This window comes from Tetrao urogallus, assembly GCF_951394365.1.
Source record: "Tetrao urogallus genome assembly, chromosome: 6".
Taxonomy (NCBI): domain Eukaryota; kingdom Metazoa; phylum Chordata; class Aves; order Galliformes; family Phasianidae; genus Tetrao; species Tetrao urogallus.
This window is the reverse complement of record NC_136819.1, coordinates 21,487,069-21,512,537: the sequence shown is the minus strand read 5'-3', so window position 1 is coordinate 21,512,537 and position 25,469 is coordinate 21,487,069.

Sequence of the window (25,469 nt, the reverse complement as noted above, 5' to 3'; positions counted from 1 at the left end):
TTCCTCTGGAGTGGCAGGGACTCAGTAGTAAAAAAAAAAAAAAAAAAAAAAAAATAGAGCATAAAAACTTCAAATACTTTCAGGCAACACTTCTCTTTAAAACAAACTGAAAGCAAACAAAGAAAAATGGACTAACCAATGCAATTGACACTGATGCTAAACATGAGAATTCTGCTTAAACACAATTGATCTCACATTTGTGGGTCAAGGAAAGACAGGAATGGGACAAATTCTTTGTAGTCATTTCTTCAGAAACCACTCTTGAAGCAATGAAAGCTTTACTGATGAATCTACTGACAGTAGATCAATCAGGTCCTTGGAAAGAAAAAAAAAAAGCACACAAATGCTTTATTTTGTGAATTATTGTTGTGGGAATTAATCTCTGCTGCTGTCATGACTAAGCTGGGGCTGACAAATGTCCACAGATACAAGGAAGAAATGTTTTGTAATGTGTAGTCTCTCTCATAAGATACCATTCCATCCACCATCTTAAATCACAGGAAATGTTAGCTCTTGTTGGAAGTCTGTATTTAAGGCAATGACAACAACAGTTTCAGTTTCTTAGCCCTGTTGCTTGCTCTGTTCATCTGTCTTTGAATAAACAAAAAAGCAAAACCAAATAAACCAAACCAAAACAAAATATGTTTTCAGCTCAATACTGTAATTCATAAATATCCTTTCCTAGGACTGAATGTAGTAAAACTTTATAGGGGAAAACTTCATGTTTGCCTTTGACCACTTACCATGTCTTTTCCCTTAATTTTCCCAGCTCCTGTAATTACTGGTGCAAGCCTTGTGAGAAGTACAAGAGAAAAACTAGAGCAGGCTTTCACTCCTTGGATCATTTTTGACCCTCCTCTGGATGCACTCCATCAGATCCATGTCTCTCTTGTACTGAGAACTTCACATAAGACAGCAGTACTCTGTACAAGTGTAATATTTCAAAGGGACATAATAAAATTCTATTTATTCCTGAAGGTCTCTGTGGTTCCTAGGTTATGAATATTTTTTCATCACCATTGGACTTGGATGTTATACAGAACCATATTTAAAATATGTACACACGTAATTCTGAAACTAATGTCTCCTATTTGTTTACACTCTACAACAGACACAATGAGCACAATACCACTATTTGATGGAGAATATTCTTAGCTACAAAACAGTACTCTTCAACATAGTCACCACTGCTATCCATGCATTTTTACCAGCGGTGAACAAGAACCTGCATGCTGTGCTCATAAAAATCTGCGTGGCCATCTGTATATGTGGCTTGTATTTCAAGTCACTGTTGCCAGTGCTGAAATGCATCACCCACAACCTCGCTGTGCTGACATCTACTATTAGGTCTCAGACATGGAAGTGTGTATGAAACAAAGATGTAACACTGAATTCCTCACAGTGAAAAAATGGCACCCATTGACATTCACTGATACTTGCTGAACATTTATGGAGACCACAGAATCACAGAATCACAGAATTGTAGGGGTTGGAAGGGACCTCCAGAGATCATCGAGTCCAACCCCCCTGCCAAAGCAGGTTCCCTACAGCAGGTCGCACAGGTAGGCATCCAGGCAGGTTTTGAACATCTCCAGAGAAGGAGACTCCACCACCTCCCTGGGCAGCCTGTTCCAGTGCTCCGTCACCTCACTGTAAAGAAGTTCTTGTGCATGTTTGTGTGGAACTTCCTATGCTGCAGTTTCTGGCCATTTCCCCTTGTCCTGTCTCCACTCACCACTGAAAAGAGTCCGGCCTCACCATTCGGCCCCCCACACGTTAGATTGTTATAGACCTGGATCAGGTCCCCTCTCAGTCTTCTTTTCTCAAGGCTGAACAGACCCAGTTCACTCAGCCTTTTTTCATAGGGGAGATGCTCCAGGCCCTTCACCATCTTTGTGGCCCTCCGCTGGACTCTTTCCAAGAGATCCCTGTCTTTTTTGACAGACCATTTTGTCAAGCTCCTCCTCTGCTGCCATCTGTCACATGGCAATAAATTAAAATGGAATACAGGTGGGAAGATTCAGCCTCTACTGCCATAACATCAACATCTGCCTCTGATGTTGCAGGCCAACATCAAGACAGGAGGCATTATTTTTGGAGCAGTCCTCATTATTATAGGTATAGTATATAGGTACATGTGTATAATATGTATGTATACACACACATACAGACATATAACCACAGTTGTTTAAGATTATAAAGAAAAGTATGCATAGTGAGAGAATATCTTTTCTTAGAATCTAATAATATAGTCAGAAAAACGAGCAAATTTTAGGTACTTTTGCTAGCTAGAAGTGAAGTAACAAACTGTGTGCAACCTGGAATAACTGGCTCTAGTGTAATGTAATTATGCAAACCAGTTAGAGTCAGAGTGGAAAGGTGACAAGTACCCACAGAATGGAAGATTTTTGCAAAAACAGAAGTGAGAATGCTGCTTGCCTGCCCACTGGGGGATAAAGAGAGAGAGAGAGGAAGATAATTATCACCTAAGGAGATGAATTAAGGGGAAAGCTGCAATGTGCTCCAGAAAGATATATGTTTTAAACTGATGAAGATACAAAATACTTATAGCCAAACAAGGTGAAAAAAAAAACAAAGGTGAAAGGCGGGAAATAACTGAAACTGCTTCTTCTGCTGTAACTTTCTGTAACAAATTACATCTGGACATAGAAAGTGAGGACTAATGAGATGAAGTAGCTTAATACGGGCTGCCCTGTGAATAAATCAGAAGCTCAGTAGGAATCTTTCTCACGTTAGTGAAGCTCCCTGAGATAATGCCTCAGTCTTGTGGGGTTTGAAGCTGGACCTCAGCTGAAGCTTGTTTTCTTCTCTGTTATTGCTTGTGTCTGAAAATGACATTTTATTAGGCAGTTTTACTTCTAAGAGAGAGAATAAAATGTTGAAATAAAGTTTGATGAATAAAATCCACCTTTCAACCTTAGAGCAGCATGGAAATGAAAGCTGTCATGAAGACCCTCTGTCTTTTAAATTACTCATCCATCATTCTTCTTGGACAATAAGCAAACAGCTGGGTCTGGCGCAGCAGTTTCTCTATCTACAGGGAAATGGCTTATGCAGGGTGGGAGTCTATGATTCCCATTTATTGTCTGACTGAATGTGTAATAAAAGACAGTCCAAATCTGAATCAAGTCTTTAGCATCTGTTAATATGAGAGGATTTCACAATTTGACATATCCTGGCCAGAAGATGGGCGGGAAAATCGGAGCTGCTGCCGGAGAATGAGAAAAAAAAGATAAATTAAAAATGACATCTACCCTAAACTTCATTACATTATTAAAGCTCTTTCCATCTGATCTCAAATGCCATGTGGATGGGTCAATTTGCAGATTGCGTGGACATCCTAAAGCTCGTGTATGCACTTCAAGACAAGCTGTCATAAATAGTTAAGTTGCCCTGGGAGCAGCGCCAAAATGCATTTCAGTGATGGCTGCAGAGATGCCTGCTAAAAAGCAAACAGCACATTAGCAGCCCTCAGAGTTATTGTGTAAATGGAGTGTGAAGTTCTGGTCCATTGCTCTGCACTATAACTTTTTGTCTCCCTGATAATGATTAAGAGAAGCTTTGCTTGACTTGATGGTGGGTGGAAAGAAGGGTGTGAAAAATGAAAAAGATTCCTCTGGATGTTTCACTTGACCTTCAGAAAACTCTAAAGGAGGGTCATCTGAGCTACACACAGAGGAATCAGCTGGCTCTGTTCAGAAGCCCGGTGATGAATTTAGGAGCCCAGGGATGCATGTTGTGGAATTACCATAAAATAGAATGTCCCAAGCAATTATTAAAAATTTAAAAGGCAATCTGACCCTAATTGCTGACTGAAATGAATGGAGAAAGATCCTACTGCTACCCTTGGGAAGAAATGGCATGCCTAAAACCCACAAGATTGGAACTGATGTGTCATTCTGTGTTAATTTACTGGAAATTATTCTCTTTGCATTTTCATTATTAATCATGATAACACTATACTTTCAGAGCATCTTACATCTCATAGTATTTCAAATAATTAAACCTCCTAGTCACAAAATGATTACTGCTGGTGGAGCACAAAGTGCAATGCCTTAAAGGGTGGGTGAATATCATCCCATTTCACCAGTGAGCTAGGGAGGGATGTAATGATTTGCCTCAGTGGCAGATGCTGGGTCAGAACATAAATTTTCTGACCTGCAGCTCTACTGAACTGCACTGCCTGTCCAGAGCATTCATTTCATCTGCCTCCTGCTACCAATTGATAGGCACAGAATTAAAGGCTTGAGCAATTGACCCAAAGATCCCTGAAATCAGTGGCATTGCTTTAAGGGACTTTTAGGTTCTTAACATTTGCTCCTCATTTGCAGGTGCATTTTATTTTCTGCTTGCCAAACACAAGGTTCTTTGACCTTTTAGACATTTTTACATTTTAAAACATTAGACATGTTTTAGACAGAGCACTCTTCCGAAATTATAAACTACCTTCAAAAATGTAAGCCTCAGTGGCAAAGCCTAAGCAGGCAAAGGAAGATCCTAGTCTGCTTAATTACTAGGCTAAACATCTTCTGGCAATTGTGTTTATTTTCACACATTGGGCAAAAGATATTATAGGGATCAAACACACTGGGCCAATCCAGAGCTGTTCCAATGAACAGATTCACACAAAGTACTTCTGGATTTGTCACACCTGGATTTTTACAGAACACAGGATGAATGACTTTGATTTGCAGTAAAAAGCTTCCATCAGTCACTATTTATTACTGATCTTTTTCTGAAGAAATAGAAAAAAAGACTCAGTAACTGAAGCCTAGTGGGAAAATTTTGCTTGTGCATCTTATGACATCATTGTAGTTTTCCAAATGTTGCTGCAAGTTTTGCAGATTTAGAGACTAAATTATCTGCCTCTGGAGATAGAAGATAAGACTTTCATCTATCTGCTGAAAAATTACGCCAAGTGGTGTATAAGTCCATCACCGGTTTAATGAGACCTTGAGAGTATCCTGTAATTAATTCACTAGATCAGCCTAATGCCCAAATGCATTACTTTAGGATCACAGAAGGCAATGATACTAGCCCCAAACCAGTTGTACCCTACCTAAATTTACAGAAATATAGTAAGAGAAAGAAGAGATGGATTTTGTGTTAATGTTGAAGCAATCACATTCAGCCTCAAACTGAAACTTTTACTGCACTGGAGAGCTCCAAATCCTTAACTAACTAAAAAAAAAAAAAAAAAAAAAAAAAAAAAAAAAAAAATCACTTTCCTGCTCCCTGCATGGAACAAGCAAAATGAAAAAAGACAATAACAAGACTGTAGTCTGATATATTTTGTTTCATTTCACTTCAGGGAGGAGCATTCCTGTGGTCTGTTGCTCAGGCAGATTCATCTGATGGGTGGAAATAGGATTAGGAATACTTGCTTTCTATCACAGGACACGCACAGAGAAGTCAGTTTGAAACACGGGGAGCTTTCATTGTGCACATACACATGTGGGACACGTATCTGAATACGTGGAGAGACTGCTTGGTTCTGGGGACTGGTAGCTGAGTCTTAAGGTCAAATGTAATGAAACAGTCTTGCTGAGCCACAGGATTGAGCTCCTATCTTTTTTCAGAGAATCTTTCTTCTGTTCAGGTTAAACTGGTTTTGCCGCATAAATAAAGAAAAAGCAGACTGCAGAAACACCAGTCCTTTACCAGAGCTGAACCTATGTGCATATGCATAGAAGCTTGGACTAACCTTCTCAGAAATTCATAGCACCTTGGCTCTTCTTACTATGGATCATTTATATATATCCAGTATATAAAAAAAGACCATCTGAAATCAAAAGGCATTTTGAGTAGTGAGCTATGGGCAAGAAGTATATAGTGATTAATTTGTCTAATAAATTTGTCTCATTCTACGTTGACAGATTATTCAAGAAAATATTTGTATGAATTTGCAGAGCTGGCCAAACAATTTGCCAAATCTTGGGTTCTCTTAATAGTTCCCAGGTGAGGTCAAGGACACTTTATCTGTGCTTGAAAATATCAAGCCAATATTGCAGGTGAATATACTTCAAAAAATATAATGAATAAGCCAGTTTTCAGTGAGCTTTCAATACTGAACTCGATGAACCAAATCAAATACTTTTGCTGTCGTTCACCTGACTGGATGAACAAAGTGACTTGAAGGGCCACAGCAGGCTGAATACTTATCTGAAATAAGCTTTGACCTCACTATCTAGATCATCCCCAAGGATCTGTGAATGTGAGTAGAAATAAGCACAGATGAATCCAACTAGATTTCTTATTGTTTTGAATACCACTTCAGCAGCTTTGTTAGGCCTTGAAACAAATAGAATACTCATGAGACTCAGTCCCATACATTGGCTGTTTTTTCCCCACAAACCCATAAAGCGTTTCCAAGTTAGTTGCATGAATGCAGTGTAAGCATGTGTTCATGTATGCTCACAATCCTATAAACATTTTTATGAACATAAAAAGGCTATACATTTCATAAATCCAATACAAGTATTTCATAAAGCCTATGAAAAACAATTCAAATATTTTATCGAAACAAAGTGTTCAAACAAGTTTTTAACAGTGTTGTCTTGTTCTGCCAGGGTCTGAATTCAGCATATTCGTCTGAGGTATTTAAAAATAAATACTTGTTCTTTGTGATTAATGTAGAAAATAACCAGGATCTACTTGAACTTTTATCATCTGGTTTGCAATGGTCTGGGAGACAATACACCTGGTACAGAAGCAGACTCAAATCCCAGCCAGGTCAGACATTCCAGCCTTCCTAGGTTCTTTACATGATATGAATGTCATACTCTTGACCTACATGGTATGTGCACAGTAAGTTCAGGACAAACTTGAAAAGAGAATTTCCTGAGTGTGAAATTTAAATAAGAATTTTCTATATTAGAAATACACAGCACTGCTTATCAGCAAGACATTTCTTCTGAAGTGGTTTTTTTTCCTGAATTTTGTCTGTTTCAAATAATGAATAATATCTACAAGTTAATTTCACTGTTGTTGAAATTAATACAATTGTATGAGAAAAGCTTATGGAGGCATAGAACTTCAGAAACACTCCAGATATAAGACGACATGGAGATAGATCACCGTGCGTATTTGTACTGGATGATTTTATGTATATTTCATTATTAGTACTTCTGTGAGCATTGTTTAATTGGAAAGTAAATCAGATGTGAATTGCAAACGCTGTCTTCAAACACATCCCAGTAATATCCACTTAGGAGACAATCGCTTTCTCTGGAAGCCTGAGAAATATTTTCATTCCTGATATTCAATATAATAGCCAATTTTGCTTACACTTGATGTTCATAAATATGTTAACACAATTTTTTTTTTCTTAACCCTTCAAAATAAAAAAAAAGATACAGGAGGGTCACTTATGGTGGGAAATTTTATCTAACAAACAAGAACAAGAATTCTCTTCTGTTATAAATTCCATGAGTTATCCATTTCATAGCTGTTCAAATGTTTCAACTTTAAACAGTCTTACAGACTATTACATATTCCACAACAGTTGTTAACTTGATGAATATTATTTTGATCTGGAAGTATTCAAGGAAAATAATGTGGGTGGTGATCTATCTTTAGTCTTCAACATACAGACAGCCTGCAACATCCAGAGCACTTGCTATTAGATTGCTACAAGGTGAGGAACAGGAAGACTAAAAAAGGGTCTTATCTGCTAGGTTTTGGGACACAGACTGTCACATTGAGGAAAACCTTAAAAAAGACAAGATCTTATACATTTAAGATTTGAAGATGTTACAAACAGTCCAGGCTGTAACATTCCTGTGCCTATTCTGACCTCTCAGGGCATGGTGCTCCCTGACTGTCCCACAAACAGTAAAGGAAGGTCAGGGCAAAAAAAATCTTTCCCACTGTTTTGGGACCATGTACACAAACTGTTTTCTATTCTGTATAATTTGGCCTCCTGCTGTTTGCACTAACAAGGGAGGAAAAATTTGCAGCATGACTGCTATAGGGACTGGAAGCTGAGGTTTACAGACGGTGATTGATACCGATTAACAATAACAGATCATGAACTGCAAACATTCCTGTCCTGTTCCCACCCTACAACATTGCAGACACCTTAATACCAGCTTCTCAAACTACATCTTCAGGAGATGTGTTCAAAGAGCCCTTCTCACAAGAGTTTTAAGAAACAATTTGTTTCTGATAAAAGATTCTGCGTTTACTTCCCCTGTGGTTTTCCATAAGATACATCACTGGTTGATGTCAAGAACTATTATAATCATGTACTTTCACAATAGAGTAATGAGATTTTCTTCCTTTATCTGCAGTGTTTCCTTAATGCTTTCCATAAGGAGACTGTTTATGATGAATTCTTCTGATTGCAATGTAATTTACATTTATATGATGTGCTAGAATTTTGAAATAATAGATTCAGGCTTTGTTTAAAACTATGTGACTTAGAAAATCTCATAAACACAGGCTAAAAAACTGAAACAGCCTCTTGTTTGACTAAGTACAATTCTTTCCTATGCGGTTCAGTCCTTGGGTATCGTAAAATTCCTTGAATCTAACATTTAGGTTGCTTATTAATGCACAACTTGCCCACATGCAAAAAACAGACAACTGTTTAAACAGTTAAGGATATTTGCTGTCTGTGAATCTTGTAGATAACCAAGAACTAGAAATCTTTCTCTTCTAAGAGCCAAGGAATATATTCAACTTCATTTTCTTTTCCCAGGTTCATCCATCATACTTCTGTCAGTGGCATGTATCTACTTTCTACCCTGTCAAATAATCTTGTGATAGCATTCAGTTTTGACCAGCTTTGAATAACAACTCTGAGAACAAGATGGAAAGTCACTAACCACGATCTGTAAATCTGGTTCAAAACGGAGGATGTTTCCTATCACATAGCTGTGTTTCAGTCTTTTCTAGCCTTATCCATTCACTCTTCCCCCTTGGCATCAATGTGCTGTGCTTTCTCCTCCCATTAAGAATGGTGAAACTGTTATTCTGGGGTATGCCATAATCTCATTGCTAAAATGATCCAACTAAAAAAAATAAAATTAGACAGAAAAATTTGTTTTAAACACCTGGATCATTTTGCCACTAGTGCTAGTACAATATGGAGCTATATTCCTAGTACTATGAGTTGTAAATCAAGGTAACAGGTTTTGTCACAGATGATCTGAGATACCAACTTTGCATATACAGTGGCTAGACATGACACCCAGCTGGAAAATGAATGGATACGCACAGATTTAATTATACTAATTAGGCTGTCAGGAGTTTTCAGAACCACATAATCATGGTTGGTGCTAGATAAATGTACCCCGAGTCTCACTTGAGGATAGAAGAAATGGGTGAAAGTATAGGAGACACCTGCCAAGTTGAAATATGGTGCAATCCAGGAGTTCACAAGAGGTAAAGCGTGCATTATCGGATAGCTGGCAGCTGTGCTGAGGTTGGTGATGGCTAAGCAGAGGCTGCTTTCATGTACAGAAGGCAGCAGAAAGTGATTATGAAATAAAATAGAAATTATGGCTGGGTGCCACAGAACTGACTCAGCCTGAGAACAAAAGTTAAACTTGCTGGTACATGGTATTGGCTTAGTGTTCACCTTAATAGCCTATAGGATGAAAGAGGAATTCATTTCCATCCTCATAACAATTTTAGTATTTCTCCATGGCTGATGGAATGGGAAAACAGCTTCATCACAGTGAATATGTTTCTCCTGATATAATGGGTCAACCTGCATCAGTTCCTGCTGCAAAGCATCCATTGGACAACAGGCAGATGGTAAAACCTTCTATTACATAACAAATATATATTTTGATTTGATTACCAAAGGGTGGATCCTTGTCCCATTTCAAATTAAGTTACCTCATACAGGTGTGAAATGAAACATCAGTTTGTAGTTAAGAAACAGACCTTCCTGTGTCTTCCTCACAGCAGTTCAGTCTAACTATAATAACTGTCAACATATCATAGCTAGAAGATTTTAAGACTTGCTTACACAATTAATCTAAATTTCAGCAAATTCGGTACAGTCTGACATTGTCTATTTAACTAGAACATTTGTTTGGTTTGCATTTCCCTTTAGTTTGTCTTTCATTTTCCTTGCTAATCTTTTACACAGATTCCAGAGTTGTCCTATGAGCGGCAACAAAGCTGTCTGAAAAAGTGCTTTAATAGTTGCAAAACTGTGTGTCAAGTAATGAAGACAGGAGTGCTGTACTGAAGGAAGATTGTGTTCAAAGGAACCTGCCTTTTACAACTGACTGGGAAACCATTGATTATTCTCACAAGATTTTGCTTTCTAGGATCACAGGCAATTTAGCAGCATAACTGCATTTAGCAGAAGCTATAATGATTCTTCCTTTTAAGCCTTTGACACTGCTGGCCTGTATACATTTTTATGCATACAAAACATCCACTTTCAAGTCCAACCAGTCACTTACAAAAGCCATTTTTCCCATGTGCTTGTTATCCATCTGTCAGGAGGAGATACATATTTTGTAGGTGAATTGTTTTAAGACAGAGAAGCAACAGACTGTTTAACATCACTTGAAAAAAGTTAGCAGTATCTCAGTACTGACATCTTAAAATGACCTACAAACACAACTCAGAGCTACAAGGTTGAAATGCACTCCCAGCTTAACCCTTGATGTCCTGATTTCAGACATAGAAAATAGACCAGAAAACAGCCTGGAATTGCTATGCTGAACTGGATTATTTTTTTTTTGTTTTCAGTTTCCTTAACTAAATGGTACGTGCTCTTGTTTGGAAATATGAACTTGTAAGACAAGTATGTCCTGAGCTATCAGAGAGATATGTTCATGAATATTTGGTATGCTGTTTGCATAACCCTTCTTTTGGGGTTTCAAATTTGTAAAAGAAGGAAAAAAGTCTAGTATAGAAGTAGGAAAACGGGTACTTCGGTGTACCCTGCAAGGTAATGGCTGCAAACCAGCCCAGTGCTGGGCCCCAGAGCCTACCAGGCAGGTGAGGGATGTGAACACACAAAGGCACAGCCCAGCAGTGGTACTGGGTCTGGGAAGAGATACAGGAGGACAGGCTGTAGTGTGAGTGGACATCAACACATGGGCTGTGTCTGATACTGGCACTGGAAAAATCAAACCTGTTTCTTGTCTATAGGCACCTGTGGGCCTTAAAAAGAGAGAAAGGTGGTGATAGTAGGAAGATAAGAGAAACGGAGGCAGGGACATCCAGAAAGCACACTAGTAGTAGATGAGATGTACTGCAAAAAGGATTCCGTACCAAAACTTCTAGATAAACTAATTGTGTATAATGAGGAAGGAGCTATTTCACAGATTAGAGTAAATCTGTAGTTATGTACTGAACAATGAAATGATTTTGCAAAAATATAATGAAATAGGATGTGAATAATCATCAGTATACGTATAGCATGTGAGACTGAAATGCTTGCTTATTAATATGTGGCTTCTTATCTAAGAATAAGCAATTCTGCTAAAAACTAAAAGGCCTATTATCTGCATGTAAATTCTCCTTTTAAAGAATGTTTCTGAATACTGCTCCTGCTGTAATATCCTGCTGTAATACTGCTGAATCTGCCATCCCATAAGCTGAGTTCGAAACAATCTTTATATCTACCTTACTATATTGAAGTCCAGGAAGACTGCTTATAAAAATAAAAGTGGCATTACTTCAAATTATTTTAATTCATAGATGACCTCTCTATCATATTGTAGTCCAAGCACACAGCTGACATATTTGGCTTCCATAGTTTATATTTATATATAGGTTTTTATTTGTATAGAACGTTTGTGTCTTTAAAATCCAAGGCTTACATAGCCTGGAATTAATGAGATTATAAAAACAAGAATTAAAAAAAATATTAATATTCTTTCCCTTCTTAATAATCAGCTCACCACATTTAAAATAATTTGTGTAAAAAAAAAGAGTGAAAATTATGTATTTGCAATTTGATACCATTAATTGTCCACTTAAACTGAACAGTAACACTACATGATACAATCATATCAAAACCAGAAGTCCAGTTTGAAAACTAAGATTTGTTTATGAGAGAAATGTTTACTTAAAAATCACTGCATCACAGAATGGCTTGGGCTGGAAGAGACCTTAAAGCCCACTCAGTCCAAACTCCCTACTGTGAGCAGGACTGCCACCCATCAGATCAGGCTGGCCAAGGCCCATCTAACATGGCCTTGAGTGCATCCAAGGATGGGGTACGCAGAGCTTCTTCAGGCAGAAATATCTGAAGTGATACCATCGTTAGTTGTTTTTCCTACACTTGGTCAGTGCTCAAAATAGTGGAATTCCACTATTCCACAGAATTGTCTGTGTGTGTTTCAGCAGATGATAAAAAAAAAAGCATGTAACCAGTTATAATGAAAGGTACAACAATCGGGATATAAAACCAGTCGTCTCCCTGCATGAAGGGCAGCAACTACAGTGACATGCTACAAAGGAAAAACCCTAGTGGTAGACTTGCATTGGTGTTCTACCTCTTTTTAGTTCCAAGAAAGTTCTGTGGGTAACAAGTGTCAATTTTCTACAATTTTAAACTTTAATAAAATAGAAGAACTAAAACTTTTTTTTTTTTTTTTTTTTTTTTTTAACTGAACTACAGCAGAAGTGATGTCTGATAAACAGATATAGGAAGACATGCTCAGGTCACCCAACTCAAGCCTTCAAACATATTTAAACTTAGCATAAGAAAAGACCCTGAGCCAACAAGAGGGAAAAAGTAGTATGGTACTATGGGGTAGACAAGGATACAAAAGATGAAATCACAAGCTCTGTTGTAAATTCACCTTTTGATTTTCTTTTTAGGAAACATTTTTTAAATGTTACTTTAATTCCCCTAGTTGAGGGCTTGGTTTGATGAACCCAGATTCCCTCTGTGGTACCTAACAACACTGGCAAGTGCTGGGAGAATACAGATGATGCTTTTGTAACAATACATATATTGAAGCTGTTGAACTGAGTGTGTCTGAGTCACTCTCAGATTATGCCTTTTCAGAAGGTTCTCTGATAGAAGAAAGTTAGCAGGGCAGGCTTCGGCTTTGAATATACTTCATCTTTTCTGCAGAAATAACTGTGTAGCTGCCTAGAGCTTTCAAAAGTCAGCATGCTGGTTTGAAAGAAAATGTGTTTCTCAGGACATGTGGCTGTGCACTGACCCAGTCAATTTCTGTCTGAATTCCTGAATAGCTGTGTGCACCAGAGGCCTACCACTAAGTCTGAGTGCCTTCTGTAAAGCCTAGAAAGAAGAAATGTTTTAACTTCCTTCTCCTTTTGCTCCACGCCCCTCAGCATAAACACTGCCACTTGCTTAGGGAAAGCACGCTAGAAATATCACAGCTTCATAAAAATAAGTTTAAAAACAAGCCAGAAAAGAAGGTACAGAACAGACAAATTTTCCATATGGACTGTTCACTTATTGGCTCGCTACAGATCTCTGAAGAACAGAGATGGAAAGGCAGATCAAGAAAATAGTTAAAGGGTGTTTTTTCATCAGGAAGCTCCTATTCTTAAATGGAGAATCAATTATTTTGATTCATAGCACACAAGAACTGTGGAAATTATAGATCTGAATTCTGGAACTCAAGATATTTTTTAGTCAATATAGCAATTAAAATACTAAACACCAAACAAAAAAATTAACATCAATTAGTGTTTTTCATCTCCTGTATGTGACAGCCAGCTATAACATCCAGAAACGTTAAATAGTCTCTGACTTGTTGAGTCAGAGTGGCATCTTACTTGAATCACAAAATTATTTCATATTCCTTGATAAAAAATTAAATCACTGCCAGTGAGTGGAGCTAAAGAGCCACACACAAGCATAGAAAAGGATGGAAGGTATCTTTTCTTTCTACTTGTATGGAATATGTGAATTAACAGAATTCACATGTTATAATTCTTGTTTATTATAGGTGTTAAGACCTAGTATATTTGACTCAATGTAAAGGAAGAAGCATGTACATTTTGGGCTACATTCTGTCCTATCACAACAAGAAATAACTTGAATGAATTCAAAACTGATTTTTTTCCATTGAAAGAGACACAGTAGTTATTCTTTCCAGTTCCTTCAGAAAATGAAAAGAAAATGAAGCTATAAAGATATTATTGCCCAATTTATTTCATGCTGTATGCAGATGATTTGACAGTTCCCAATAAAAGTGCTGGAGGCTTGGTCCTACCGTGCTTATTGAAGTGGGGAGAAGCAGAGGATCACAACAAACGTGAAGGCATGTGCCTTCATGTTTCTGAAAGAACGAACAATTTCACAGAACAACTCTCCAATGTTATTTTAAAAGAAGACAGAAAGGGCTGCTGAGGAGAAATTGCACATGGGCACGCTGTGCTGAGAAGGAGGAAAACTCTATAATTTAAGGTCCATTCTTATTGTTCTGAAAGCTTTTTCTGGCATAAGGAACACAAAGGTTTCTGCCTTGCTAGCTTTGTGTGTGTCTGAAGTCGTGCTTTTTTTCTTTCCCCAAAGATGTCAGCCTCCTTTACAGAGACTCGAAGATCTTCCTACCCTGATCAGCAGCTTTAATACTCTTTGGCTACCTGTACAGATCTCATATCTGTTCACCCTAAAATGTCAACTATTATGCTGATAAAATTCAGTCTTTGCCCACCATATGAATCCAGATGTGATGCAGATAAGTTTGGGATGCCCAGATAAAGATTACTACACAGCAATTATATCATTTGTGCATTGTTAGAGCTAATATCCTCAGTGTAGGGATTCAGCCACTAAAGAAAGTCACAAGCTTGAGAGTAGTTTTGATTCAGCACCCTGCAGCTATTGTTCAATCAGTGCACATTCATTTTTAAAATCAATTGGTACTGGTTCATGTTTGCAATAGAGAAACGGGAGTGAGTCAGATGTTAAGAACCAGGGACACTGCATAGTTGCTGACTGAAAACGGAGAGATAACGTTCCTCATTTTTACTGGCTTATGTTGATACTCTTCATATAACTACCACAATAAAAAAATGATTGCTTCAGCCCCTCATTTCATTCAGCATTCAGAATAGAACTTATTTCCTTTTCTCAGTTGATAATAGTTAATTGGTAGGCAACATAGCCTGGCAAGATATCTTGAGGAATGCTTGTTAACCACACCTCGAAGCTAAATCCTTTGGTTTCTGATCTTATTTAAACTGAGATCACTGAGCAGAATGCATCCTGAAATTATTTTCTAAATGAATACTACATACACAAATTTTGCCCATCTTCTGCTCCATTATTTATATCTATTAACGGAAAACATTCTTCATACTATCACACAGTTTTTGGAGTCATACCCCTCCCCTTTCTCACTGTCCTAAAAAAAAAGTACATAACATACTTGAAAATGAGCTTTATCTTGAAAACATACTCTGCCTGGACAAGCTCTATAGAATATAACATTGTTTAACTATAGCTGGACAGCTGCAACACTATAGTGTGATGGAAAGCACAGCAGTGATAGCAGGGTAACAGAGTCCCAGGTTGCACCAAGTGAGGATAAGCCCCAGTGCAGCAGCCAAGGTCACAGAAATAAAGGGGAAAAAAAAAGCTGCTTAACCTTAGAAGGCCTCAGGTAGGCAGGGAGCTCCAGCAAGAAATTCTTACTTCCCCTGCCAACACTTAAATGAGGTCTGGAAAGGGGTGGATCCTGGCTCCACCTTTTCCACTGACTCAGGTGCATTGCATACACTCAAACTCCCCTGGGTTGGCCCTGTCTTCCCATCAGGTGCTCAATCACTGGTTCAAGTTGTGAATTAGCATTTCTGTTACAACAGCATACAGGCTTTTCTTTCATTTCAGTAGGGTACAAAACTAGATGAGGAGGTATGAGGGAGGAATTCAAACTAAACCATCTGTGCTGTCTTTGGCTTCTCTACCACAACATAAATAGCAGAGATTACTATTAGTCTTACAGTGTTTCATTCAAAACATACTCTTCCTACAGGAATTGGGGCAAATACAGGCACCATATAAACTTACTATTATATTAAATTGATTGGTCTTTGCTCTTGCAACTCTTCTTGGATTAATACAGTCAGAGTTATTCCTCCGTTTGTCCAGCAGGACCTCTACAGCTCCTAAGAAAGGTGATTTGCCTGAATGCGCTCTCCTAACACCTTTCTGATCGTCAAAATAATTAAGTCAGTTAGTACAACTGTGGAATCACAGGTAGGAAATCACTTGTTTCAGAATTTAATTAATATTCAATAAAAGATACATTAATTTCAATGAGAAGTGTGAGGATGAACATACAGGACATTCAAATTAAAATGATACAGTGGTGCCTATAATCACTAACAGTTTTTCTAACTATATCCAGTAAAGCACCTTAAATTTTATTGTTATGTACAATATACAAGACAGGATATGCAAGAGTTTGAACAGTAAATGCAAACTTAGTGGCAATTGGAAAGTCTACTATTAAATTCTGATAGCTTTCTCTCACTCCATAAAGTACAAAGGAAAACACCTATGTTCCAAATTATGCAAAAGACCAGTGGTTTAAATTTTAAGGGGAAAATGGCAGCATGCTTTAAAAACAGCATATGACAACAGACCAGGCAGGTTCATACATCTGTTCTGGTTTATGTGTGATGAGTGCAGGTCTTACTGAGAGTATGCAGAGTGAGGTATGCACACCATTAGGGCATAATCAGTGCCTTTGCCTATCTCTGCTCACCTCTTGCCTTTTTGTATCTGGAGAAGAGGAACAAAAGGGAGTGAAAGGGCATCCTGATCTACCAGTGGTAAAAGATAGGATGAAGAGCTTGTCAAAGTTAGCTTTCAGATTAGGTTCTTCATGTCAGAAAGAAAAAATGAATAAGAATTCTTTATTGTTACCTCTATGAGCGACCACACCATTTTCTAATGCACATCCCTTCACCATACTGCCCTCATCACACAATGTGCATATGTAGTGATGGTAAATGTGCTGGAAATACACTGTTGTGAACAGCTGCAGGCTGCTGTGTTTGTTTTTAATGAACCTGGCCGCAGCCATGCAGCAAACTTTGAGTGAGATAGAGGTTGGTGACTTTGTAGTCCTTCGCTCATCTTCAGCTTTCCTGAAAGTATGTCAAGACATCAGTACTTGTGAGCACTATTTCTGTTCACAAATAACTTTTCATTCCTATTTGCAGAGAGATGGAAGAAAGAACTAAGGGCAAATCTCACAAAGCAAAGATCAAAGCCAGACGGAGATTATGATGAAGAGACTCTTCTGATCTAAGCACTGTCCTGCCCTGCATCCACTTGGAGCAGTGACTGAGCACTGCCATCCTGAACAGACAGATTGCCTGATATTCCTTTGTCAGACTATATAGATCAACCTGCCTGCTAAGAATTCATTAAGTCTTGTGGAATACAGTGCTGGCAAAAGAAAAGATTTGTGGGGGCATTTCTGCTTTCTGACAGAGCACCATAGGCCTGAGATGTCATGCTGGTTTCAGCTTTCTGTGTGAGAGCTAATAGCTCTGCACATCAGAAGTGGGGCAAGAGTTGACAGATTGCCTGTGTGCAGCTCCCACAAACAACTTATGGAGATCAGGGTGCCGCTGTGAAGATGTGTAGGAACTACTCTCAGAGCTGACAGCCTCCAAGTAGCTAGCCTTGATAGCTGCTTTATACTCTAAACTTATGGATTTTTAAATTATTCAGAGGGTTTTGTTATCTGTGAGTTTTTGTTGTTGTTCCCTGAATAGTTGAGATATTTCAGTAAGGGGAATTTACATTAAAGAATTTAGAGGGCTGTAGTTTCCTATTTGTTCACTCTCTATCTGGAATTCCTTCCTTTTTCTTATTAATGATTTGTTGTCTTTCTGAGCAGTATGAATGCAAAAAGAATAAGACCTAATGGTGCAGGTTAGTTATCCATGAAACTTCTCTGTATTTGATTGTAACAGTTATGCTTAGTATGATTGGTACAGTAAATCTGAAGAGAATTAATATTTTTTTCTATACAGAACTCTACATAACAAGTAGCCTGCAAACAGAACAAATCTGTATGGTAGCACAGCATTTTCCTCCCAAGAGATCCTGGAAATTTAAATTAAAAAATGATTTAATTATTTGGATTGGGATGGCAGAATAAAGCCTAGTAGTACATACACATAAGCTTTAGAGCACATTTATAGTAGTACGAAGATCACTGATCCAAGATCAGAAGGTAAACATTATTGATGAGATAGGATGCACAAACCCTAACATGGGCAAAACAAAGAGCAGCTATAGGGATATTCATTCTTCCCTGACACTTCTCCGCAGTTCTTCAGAGGGAGAAGTGGAAAAGTAGGCTTGTAAAAAGCCTGACACTCTGCCTTCTGCTTCTGGAGGAATGATGCTGCAGGCAAAATTAGCTAGCAGGTGTCTCCCAGGAAGTAAATGATAACACATTTCCTACAAATAATGTACCAAATAATGTATGGATTTGAATTGAAGACTACTTAAAATCCTTTGAAGGAAAGGCCTCCTCCTCTTGCTTATTCATTGTTTAATTTCCTTTATTATTGTGAAATCAACAGTCACTCCATCCTAACTGATGCAGAGCAGAGCACACCTGAGGCTGACAGGCACAGGGCATGGATGGCTTTGTCCCACCATAGGAAGATGGTGACACACTCCATATCCCCTGTCTGGACTTCAAAGACAAGTGATTTTTTCATGATCAGAAAGTTGTATCAGATTTGTTCAGTGTTCACACTGGAGTGGGAGAAAGTAGGGATGGATGGAAGACACTTTGATTTACTGAATTGAGATGTGATAAGAGCAAACTTCCAAGAGTCATAGAAGGACTTGGTTTGTTAAGTCAGGATGCACCCTGCAATGTTTCGTACTATCTATAGGAACTTCTGTCTCAAATAATACTACTGTGCATTTAAATTTAAGGAACATACACATCAGATAATGAATATTTGCCTAGATAGCAAGAGGATTATCTATTTTTCCATTTTATTTCTACTTTTCCCAGCCAAATTTGCTTCCACGTAATGGAGTAGCAGCAGAATTGAGACTGGTCATTTTGGAATGAAGAAAACTATCTTCAAGTTGTACTGCCACTATAAATAAGAAGAAACAATACCTCAAGCATAGAGTAACAGCAGAAAAGTAGGTTTAGAAAGTACCCTATTGTGTCACCTATTGTATCATTTCTATGCTGTTGACATGGGATAATATTCTTACACTTCTAATGAAAAAGTTGCTGCTTCTCCCATCTATCTGTTCCAGTATTCCTCTTTTTTTAAGATTAGGAGGTTTTTCTAATCACATGACCAGAATCTTTCTTGCTGTAACACAGGCCAGGGGCATCGTCCCGTTTTTTTGTTCAGGAAAAAAATGAGAACAGATTCTTCTTTCCCTTTACAAACCAGCGTGCGTGTCTGGAGATCTCAGCAGGTTTCACTTAGCCTTTTTCTCCCCAGCTTGTTCAATCTTTGCTCATCACCATTTTTTCTCTAGTCCTATGCTCTTATTGCCTTCCTCTGGTTTGTGTCCAACAGTCCACACTCCGCCAGGAGTACCAAGAGTTCACAAAAACTTCTATATTGTTTCAGAACAGCTCTGCAGCACAATGACACAGAGGCATGCCTTGAGTAAATGTGGGAAGGAATGCAGGAAGGACTCTCATGCTGCAGTGCCTTGGCACTGCTGAGGGCAACTCTGGATGGCAGAATATGGCCATTTCCCCAGCATATTTCTAATCAGGCCACTATTAAGCCTTTGCACTACATTTAGCACATGTACATAGAAAAACAACAACAACAACAAAACCACCGCACAACAGTAGTAAAAGATAGTTTCTCTACAGGTTATGCTTATGTGAAAGTGATGCAAGACCAAAGCTTAAGGAAAGGTTAAAAAAGATAATTTTCCTCTTCTTATGCCTTGTCTACATAATAGTGTTATTTTTTAAATTGCCGTAATTAGAAGTAATACAAATCCTTTAAAAATCCAGTTAATTCAATAATTGAACTATAATAAAGCCATATACATCAGTGATAAACCAAATCTATTCCCATGGAATATGCACCAATTTAACTAAAGCCACACCCATGTCCAAGTTGTAACCAAAACAACACGGCTCCGCTGTGTCAGTAGGGGTCTAATAAGTCATTATCCTCCTCCATTTACAATCAAATGATATAAAATCAAAGATGTTATTTGAGACTGATATTTGCAATAAATCAGTGGTATTTAGAAATGAGAGTTTTATTTTAAAATTACTATAGTATATAATATATTTATTGTACATATGCATAAACTAAACCTATCACTGGTATCTTTCACAAAGAATTCTCAGAACATGAAACAGTTAATTTGAAAAAAAATTAATCCTCGTAAGCAACATGTAAAGGAGAGTATTGATTCCAAGAGTATATGGAGATAGAGAAAAAACTGGTATCAAGTACTTTCAAAAGTACTTATCTTTTAAGTCCTGAAATAGGAGTGCAATAGAATGAGGCAGAACTGAAAGCATGGAGCATTTACACACTCAGAGATTTTTAGGAGAAATATCAACAGACCTGCATGGCAGCAGCAGGAGGCACTGATATGACATAGAAAAGAATTGCGCCTGCCAGCTGAATTAAGAGGGATAAGAGCTTTCTTCTGACCCTGCTCCTCAAGTACAAATTTCTGAGCTATTGCCTGTAAATTACAAAGCTTTGATTTTTCAGTGCCCAATTTAATACATACTTTGACCTTTCAGTGTGCCATATGAAGCTTTGATCCTCACCAGCCAACTGTCAGAGTGAACTTTGCATAAGATGAAAACAATACATTTCAAAATCATGTTCACCCTTTCTTAAGAAAGCCCAGAAAAATATTTCAGAGATGGGGAAAACCTATCTTTAGATGCTGCCTCAGGGTAGATGCTACAGTAGAACTACATGTAAATAGGTTGCTCCAAAAGTAAAGTCTCCTGTTTATTTCCATGGAAACTGCAACAGCTACAAAAAGCACAATAGCACTATTTGATAGAGAAAATTCTCAGCAGCAAGTATTGATGAACGTCAGCAGGTTCCAATTTTTTCCACATGGAGGAATTCAGTGACAGCTCTTTTGCTTCCTACGTACTCCCATGTCATATGTTATTTTGTCAGACTGCCCTTTTGCTGCCATTTATCACATGGCAAGAAAACACAATGGAATATTGTTGGGAAGGTTCAACATCTACTGCCATATGACCAACATCCACCTCTGATGTTGTGGGCCAACATAACAAAATAGGAGGCATTACGTTTGGGGCAGCCCACATAGGTGCAGTCAGAAATCCTGGTAATGAGATTCTATAAGGCTGATAAAGTGCCCAAGTTATATAGGAAGAAATAATCTGATAAAAAGAATGAAAATTTAGTGATAATGTTCTTATTTCATTCTTATCTTGGACAGAATGGGGAGAAGGCAAAAATGACTTAAAGAATGGCTGTCTCTGGAACAAGGAAGTTCTGCAGCCTCATACAAATTCATGCTGAGAAGATGAGTTCAAAATGTACAGCTCCTTTCAATCGAGAACAGTTTAGAAGCAGGTTATTTTGAATCAGCCTGAAAATAGCAAAAAATTAATAGAGAAAAAGTCCAGTTGATATTTTTAGTTCTGTTAGTGCTGGGGAAGTTAAAACAAATAAAATACAAACAAAAAACCAAAAAACTCCACCAAACAAATTCAAAAGCCTAAATTAAAAAAAACCTCCAAAATATGAAAATAAAGTTTCCTGTAGCAGGAAGTACTTCATTTTTTACTTGCCTTGGCTCTTTTCTATCTGAAAGTCCTAGAAAACCAGATTCCAACATTCTTAAGATTATGTAATGTATTGTGTAATGCTTTTCATGCCTGGATTCCCTATGCAATTTTATATCATACACTGCAATCTATTTTCATCAGTTTTAAACGCAAAGAAAGTTCCAAACTTATCCTAAATAAAAAAGCATAGATGTTTTATACTTAGGATAGGTGGATGCTGCTGCTTCTTCTATCTTTTTCTTTTTAATACAAAATACTATAAAGCTTCTGTTTTTTAGAAAAAAATTCAAAACTGCACAAACTGAGATTTCCTGTTCTATGTGTGAACTGCAACATTTACTGATATAGTGGCTGTGCTGGTGGTATTTAGCTCACTATTTTGCAGTGCATGGTTGAAACCTGAAATATCAGCTTACAATCTTCTCTGATAGATCCTTCAAAAGAATTCTTTGGAGCTGCAAGCTTTGATATTAGTTTAAAGTAAGGTTTTGTCAGTTTTAAAAGTCATTTTTTTCCTACTTTGCAAAGTGACTCTAGAAATAGCATCCCTGGTACCACAGCCCTCCTTCATCTGTGATTTCTCTCAGATTTATTCAGTTCCCAAGGTAGAAGTAGAAGCTTTGCTGGCTTTCTTCTGACTGCTGTTAGGCATACATTCCCCTCATTCACTGAAAATCCACCTGTGTAAATGTTTTGAAATCATTATAAGTAGTCCAAGAGTCTAGATTTCTCTGCCCCTTTTTATCTATGGACGCATGATGTCACTTAGATCACAGCTGACTTTTCTCCCATGGTTCTGTATGATTAATAGGACTGAAAAACTGTACCCAAATCACTGCAGTGACAGGACTTCAAAACCCAGCAGGAAATTCACCTTGTGCTTGTGCTGAGCACAGAACTCAAAGGAGGGGACATTGCTCCTCTGACTCCAAGCAGGTTGGAAACGTAGTTTCTGGCAGTTGGCATGTCTGAAGACAAAAAAACATGCTAATTCCTGATTTTTACACTGTGCAAAGGACTGGGAGGGGTCGCAAAAGATGTTAAGCTGGTTATAAAGATTCTGCATCAGTTATCTTAGAACACTCAAACCGATTTTACTGCCAGTTTATGCCAGCTCTGCTAGCTGACCTCCTCAACTGCTGGCATAAATTGCTGCAACACACCCCTAAATTTCCTCCACAGCGAGCAGATTTGTTGAATTAGAAGGTGCAATCCTTAGATAGCTATTTTTCTGGATGACATGCAGAGGCCAAGAAAGAAGTAAAGTGCTTCAACTTGATTTGTGCTGCATGAGGGACCAAAGTGTCACAACAGCCAGCCCTGTCTGCTGCACTTTGGTGGTAGAGAGGGCAGCAGGAGGACTGCTCCATAATGAGGGGAGACAGGCACAGAAAGGGAACAGAACTGTGATTACAGAAGAGAAACTGAATTGCCTGACAGTGTCACACTGAGAAAGAAAAAGAAGGGGAGGATTAACGACAGGATCGGAAGATATGTCTCCTGCTCTGTGACTCCAGCATGGCCCTGCCGGCAAACCAAGGGACTAGGGTTGCGAGTGAAACAGTCCTTGGCTAGGGGACAGATGATGAAGCACTGTGAATCACTGCTGATTTCTGCTTTCGTTATGATGGTGTTATTTGCCTGTGGATTTTAGGGACCTATTTTCAGTATGGCATTACCTTGGTAACCGCAATCCATACAGTTACAAATGCTTTTTGTGTAAGACTTGGCAGTGTTAGAGAATGAAATCTTATGTGGAACTATAGGATGAAGCCAGATTGAATAAATTAAGGCAAATTTCCCTTACCTCTTCTGTGCCATTATTAAAAGGCTACTAATTAGAGATATTGGGTAATGCTCCTATATTTTAGCTATCCTAACCACAGCTATTTGAAAATGAAAAGGAGAAAGGATGAGGTTTTAAACGAGAGGGATCTTTCAGCATTACCAATTAAACAGTGCCTTAAGTACTGCCTTTACATTTGCTGTCATCTAGACACCTGATGATAATTTATAGGAAGAAATCACATTTAAAATCACGATGACTCTCTCGTAACCTTAAATGATTGCAGCACACCAGGAGTTCAACTAAAATCAGCTGAGGGAATTTTTCAGTTTGATTCTGAATCTTCATTAGAAATGAGCTTTGGTTCAGTTTGAGAAGGCAAAGCCAAAAGAGTTTTCTCCAGGGTTTGTCTTTGTGTTACCCAGTGCTTTCTGACTTTCTGTGATTCCTGCTGCTCCTGCCACGTTGGTATTTCATACTTTTACTTGCTTAATAATCAGAATTTTAAAATAAATTTGTTTCTCGTAACAGAACTGGAGAGCACACACATGTCAAATTTTGATACTAGCAGCCAGACAACATGTGTTGATTAGCACTGACATATCAGGTGATTCAAATTTGAGACAACTAAGTTCAAGCATTGGGAAAACTCACTAAGTTTGATCCAGAACCTGTGCCAACAGGCTGCGAGAGACAGCAGCTAACTAAGAAGCTTTTATTCAAATGTCCAGACCCTCAGACTAATTTCATATTAAATAAACTCTGTTGGGAACAAATGTTGAGAACGTTCTACGTTAGCACCTGTAGTTGACTTTGGAGACATTCTTCATCTCTTCTTAGTACAATTCTGCTATTCCAATAGTACCCCAAAACACCTATCTATATTTAGAGGATTTCCTAGTGTGTATCAAAATGGGCTATTTTATCCTTATTGCTGAATCAAATATACCAAAATAACTTATTGAAATTGCATCATTACATTTAGACAATTTTTGAAATTATCACATAAAAACTTCATTAAACTTCCATCCTGGACTGTAATTTGAGGGAAGAAAAATAACTGTAAGTGAAAAAATTCTGTATCATTAGATCATCCAGGTGGTAAACACATTCTCTAAAAAAGTCATCTAATCAGTGTTTCAGTCATCAGATTTAAATTGTAAATGAAACTCTTGTCTGTGCATTAGAAAAGCACATGCCATGTTTTGTTAACATAATCAGAAAAATGGAGCTGCCACAAACCCTTTCCCCATCTGCCAGTCATTGCATTAAATGCTTCTGCAATTTTATTAGAATTCTCTGTCTCTGCAGATCCTGCTCAACTGTGAAATTGGAATTGCAAACAGAAATATTATGTTTCTGTTTACAGTAGTGGATAAAAGGCCCAATTTTGACATGTGGAGAGACAGGGAAAGTTGTTTTTTTTTTTTTTTTTTTTTTTTTTTTTTTTTTTTAAGGTAAAAGGACAGTACAGTGAATTTCCCCCAATGTAAGTGTGAGGCAGAAGGTAAGAAAGCAGGCGTTTCCTTTATATGACACTTTTCTGTGACAGTAGGTAGAAATGAAGAGGTTTAAAGCGGCTTTCGGGCAGTAACATTAACAAAGGACAAAAAACTGCCTGTCCTTCCAATCCTGGGAGCAGAATGCTGGCTGAAGGTTAATAAGCCTGAGCTGCTTGTGCTGCTGCAGCCGCTGCCTCTGCTCAGACTGCAGTAGTGGATGAGCAGAGCTTGGTGAAGGTACAGGCAAGTCCTGTGGCTTCAATCCTTGATGTAGCTCTATTCTTAATGTATACTTGCTGCAATGTTTTTATTAATGCAAGAGGTGTTTGGGAGGATGTATCTAGTTCTGGTAATACCACTTGTGCTGCGTACTGCTGAAGCATTATTTCCATTATTTCTAACAAAACACAGCCATTAAAAACAGCT